Genomic DNA, 4,863 nt, shown 5'->3' with positions numbered 1-4,863 from the left:
TGTGTGCATGCGAGCCCAAGATCCTAGGAGAATGGAGGAGAAAGGATTGTGGTGTTGCCATCCTCCTTGGCAGGGGTAGTTTAAAAAAAAAAAGAATATAAAAGAAAAATGGGTTGGAGTAAACTTTTGAAATATGAATGCAATATGCTCCATATAGTTATGATAAAATTTCTCTAGATTCACTGATCTGTTGATTTGTAAATGTGAGAGAAAAAGTTATTTGTGAATTATATCAAGTCAGCATTTGTGTTTGCATTGTTACATTAAAAAATGAAACTAAGGAAAGCTGGAGCTGCAGGTGGGGAACATGTAGGAGTCAGAGCTGGGCCAGAAGTGGGACTCGGGCATGGCAGATGCAGTTGTGCAGATCAATACTGGTTTTGGATTAGGAATTGTTTTCGCACTTACCTTTTTTAAAAGAAGAATGTGGCCATTAGCCTTTGGCTCTGGCATGGGACCAGGGATGGCTTACTCCAACTGTCAGTATGATTTCCAGGCTCCGTACCTTCTCCATTGGAAATACGTCCCAGTATGTGCGAACAAGCAGGAGCAGTGACTTACACCGTACAACATCCCTGTAGGGGGAAGAGAGTGCCCTGGAGTAAGAGGACATTCTTCTGTAACAATGTTATCAGTAATGCTTTAAACTCCAGCACACTGCTTATGTATTTGAAACCAAGCGTATTTTTTGTTTCGTATATTCTCTCTGGGAATTATAAGGAGATGGTCTTGAAGGAAATAAATTAAACAAAAATAGAGGGGAAAAAGAAAACTCAAAAACATGTCTTACAGACGAACAGCTTACCACTGACATCTTTCAAGTGTCCAAGTTTTTAAGAACTAGCTAGGATCAGCTTGGTGGTTGAGGGGGCTGGATCCCACATGGCCAACTATGTGGTCAGAGTCCTGAATCCAGTGGCTTGAGAATCACACCAGATGCATGTGCATGCCTGGCCAAAATTCCAGCAGGTTGCAGAGCTGGAGAAGGAATTGCAGCATGACCATTCCCCATGCCTGGTACTTTCTCCCTCTCTTTCTCGTTCCCCTTCCTCCTGTGAGCTCGCATGACTTCTAAAAAAATTTTTTTTTAAATATCAGCTAATTCCTATGTAATGCATATTTCTCTGCTGTATAAAGTGAGAATGAAAGCTGATACTGTGGCATAGTGGTTAAGCCTTGGGCATAGAAAACTACAAAGCCAGAACCCATATGGTGCCTGCAGTTTGAATCCTGGCCCCGGCTTTAAAAACACACTGAGTACCTTTGAGCATATGCCCAAAATACTAGTAGGATGGGAAACTGCAGGAAAAGGGATTGCAGCATGACAATGTCCCACTGAAGTGTTGCTTTCTCTCTTTCTGGCAAACTCTTTGGCAATCAGCCATTCAATCAAACAAGAATGAAAAGCTGGGCCAGAAGGTGGCATGGTGGTTAAGGCACTGGACTCCCACATGACCGACGGTGGTTCAAGTCTTGGATCTGGTGACTTGAAAATCACTCCAGGTGCATGTTGATGCATGCCCAAAATTCCAAGAGGAAAATGGAGGAAAAGGGATTGAAATGTGGCCATCCCCCCCTCAGGGGATGATTTCTCACTTTCCTTCTCTCTGTCTCTCTCTGGTGAGTGCACATGCCTTATGGCAAAAACCTAAAGAAAAGAAAACAAGAATGAAAGGCTTTCCAAAAATTTTTGTGAAGGAAAAACAACAACAGACTAGCCAGACACCAATAACAAAGCACAAAGAATATAAAATGCCTTTTATTTTAAAATTTTAATTTTTTTTTAAAGATTTTTGCTACAGGGTGTGTGCACTTGCTGGAGAGACAGAGAGACAGAAAGACAGAAAGTGAGAAATCACCCCTCAAGGGGGATGGCCATGCCATAAATCATTCTTCTCCATTCTCCTTTTGTAATTTTGGGCACGCAGACACACACGCATGCGCCTGGCATGAGTTCTAAGCTGCCAGATCTAGGACTCAAACCACAGTTGACTACATGGGAGTCCAGTGGCATAACCGTTATGCTATCTGCTGGTCCCTAAACTTAATTTTTTAAAGTTGCACCTATTTATTTTATTTATGATAAAGAGAACCACCCTCAACCAGGTCCCATTGCTCCGTGATCCCTCGCTTCCATAACCCTTCAGCTTGTCAGGGTCCTGGGCACACTTACGCACACTCAGCGTGTTTCAAGTGGACCAGGCTGAGAATCAGAACCTGTAGTTGACCATGTGGCTTCCAGCCCTTCAGTCCAGCTCACTCTGACTGTACCACCAGGCTGGGTCAAAGTATTTTTTAAAATAAAATGCCTTTTTTTTTTTTTTTTTGCTTTTATTAGAGAGATTTTTGCTATAGGGCATGTATGCTTGCTGGAGAGACAGAGAGACAGGAAGTGAAAAATCACCCCCCCGGGGGGATGGGCATGCCGCAATCCCTTCTCCTCCATTCTCCTCTTGGGATCTTGGGCACACACGCACACATGCGTGAGTTTAAGCCACCGGGTCCGGGACTAGAATTGTGGTCGACTACACAGGAGTCCAGCGACATAGCCATTATGCCAACTGCTGGTCCCCAAATAAAATGCTTTTAAAAAGAAAAAAAAAATCATAGTTAATGAATCAAGAAAAAAGAATAAACTTCACTTTTAAAATTACAGAAGTGGGTTGGGACCAGCAGTTAGTGTAATGGCTATGTCGCTGGACTCCCATGTTGTCGACCGCAGTTCACATCCCGGACCCGGTAGCTTAAAACTTACACCAGATATGTGTGCATGCGTGCCCAAGATCCCGAGAGGAAAATGGAGAAGAAGGGATTGCGGCATGGCCATCCCCCCTGGGGGGTGATTTCTTGCTTTCTGTCTCTCTGTCTCTGTCTGGTGAGTACATGCACCCTATAGCAAAAACCTCTCAAAAAAAAATTACAGAAGTGGAGCCAGCAGGCAGTGTAGCAGTTAAGGTACTGGACTCCTACAAGGAGGCTCTTGGTTCGAGTCCCAGATCTGGCAACTTGAAACTCACACTGGGTATATGCCCAAAATCCCAAGAAGAAAATGGAGGAGAAAGGTTTGTGGAGTGGTAATTTCTCACTTTTTCTCTCTCCTTTTCTCTCTGCTTCTCTGGCAAGCATACAAGCTCAATAGAAAAATATCTCAAAAAAAAAATTGTAAAAGTAACTATTAGAAAGATTTAAGAGTAAAATAGTAAGGAGCCAGCAGGCGGCATGGTAGTTAGGCGCTGGATTCCACATGGCTGACCTTGGTCTGAGTTCCAGACTCAGTGGCTTGATAATCACAACAAACAAATAGATAATTAATTAATTAATTTTAATTTAAAAAGAATAAATAGGAGAAAGGGAGAGGTGACATAGGGAAAATAAAGATGTTACATTGGCATGTTCATATCAGGAAACTTATAGCTGTTGCCATATTTGGTGGGGCTGGGCTCCAGTGCCTGAGAACGCACCCTTTTATATATATATATATATACACATGAACAAATAAGAGTTGCCATTGCAGCCAACATCTGTGGGGATTTTGGGAGGTGCAGCTTCTATCCACTCCATTTCCAGTAACAGCTCTGGTGTGTTTGAATAGCTACCCTCTCCCAGTCCTGCTCTACATGGCTTGGGTGGAGTTGTCTCTAATCCAGCTTATCTGTTCCTGCCCAATGAGTCAACCATGAAGTTTTGAGAGCTTTAGCCTGTGGCCCAGGACTCTGTACCTGCAAGACTTTTCTTACTTTTTGCAAGGGCCTGTGAAATAGGGCGTGTTTAATATGAAGGAAAGCTCTGGTTACTAATTTTTTTTCCTGAATTATACATTTAATATTGTCTTTTGGATGTCAGGACAGAAAATGGACAGGCAAGAGAGGGCACCAGTCTCTACTATGGGGAAAGACTCTTGGTTGATAGTTGAAGGGAAGAGCATAGGACATTTGCTGTCAGTATCCTGTGGCAGACACTGTCCACATGTCACATACACCCCCTTGACATGCACCTCTACACATCGAGGCTGCTGCTACCAGCACTTCTAACTCCTCTGTCTGAGATTTTTGTGCTTATTGCTGTTGTTTGCTTTTTTGCCATAAGAGCAATGCTTGGCTGGCAAATGGGAGAAGCTGAACATTCTGGAGAATTAATGTCCCTGGAAGCAGCTCTGCATCAATGGTAGATGAGGAGTTTGTGGGAAAACAACCCACCTGCCATGCCACTCTGTTGAGATAACTATGAGGCATCACTACAGTCTCCCAGAATACTTTAGAGCACCTGGGCTCTAGGTGCCCACAGGGGAAAATTGCTCAACAACACACCCTTTTTTTACTGGTTCTCTTCCTTTTCTTATCTTGCTTTCCAGCTCCCTTGAGACCGACTTTCAAATAAACTACCTGCCCTTGAATATCCCAGCCAGAGGAATTGGCTCATGGGCAGCATGAGACCTGTTAAAGCCAATGACTTGTAACATACTTTGGCTGGGAGAAAAGCAGCTCACCCTTTACATGGGAGGATGAAGGCTGGGTTTGCTGCTGCCATCTTGCCAACCCATGTGAAAATGGAGCCAACAAAAAGGGCTGCTGGATATTGATGGAGAAGCCAGGTCCTGGGTTGGTGGTTGAGCCCCAGAGTCAAACTGAGTTTCAAGCCAGAATGATCACTAGAGTTTTCAGATCAATGAGCCATGCTATTCCCATTTAGATTAGACTAATTTGAGTTGTGACTGAGATTACTAATGGATACAAAATAGAACAGAGACCTCTGGGTCTCTCATATCGGCATGGGGATGAGGGGCGGGGAGAAGAGGCGAGGAGGAGAGAGAGGTGTTTGCCTGCCTTGCTCTGTGCTAAAGCAGGTGTGTACAGACAGCAGGAA

General features: G+C 43.8%; 1 pseudogene; it reads left to right on the top strand.

Annotated features, from left to right (window-relative positions):
• The first annotated feature begins 307 nt into the window (after positions 1-307).
• Positions 308-565, top strand: LOC102490264 (MICOS complex subunit MIC10 pseudogene; annotated as a pseudogene).
• The last annotated feature ends 4,298 nt before the right edge of the window (positions 566-4,863 follow it).

Source organism: Tupaia chinensis, unplaced genomic scaffold (genome assembly GCF_000334495.1).
Source record: "Tupaia chinensis unplaced genomic scaffold, TupChi_1.0 Scaffold000101_1, whole genome shotgun sequence".
Taxonomy (NCBI): domain Eukaryota; kingdom Metazoa; phylum Chordata; class Mammalia; order Scandentia; family Tupaiidae; genus Tupaia; species Tupaia belangeri.
The sequence above is the reverse complement of the archived record's forward strand: the minus strand, read 5'-3'. Positions and strand labels throughout refer to the sequence as shown.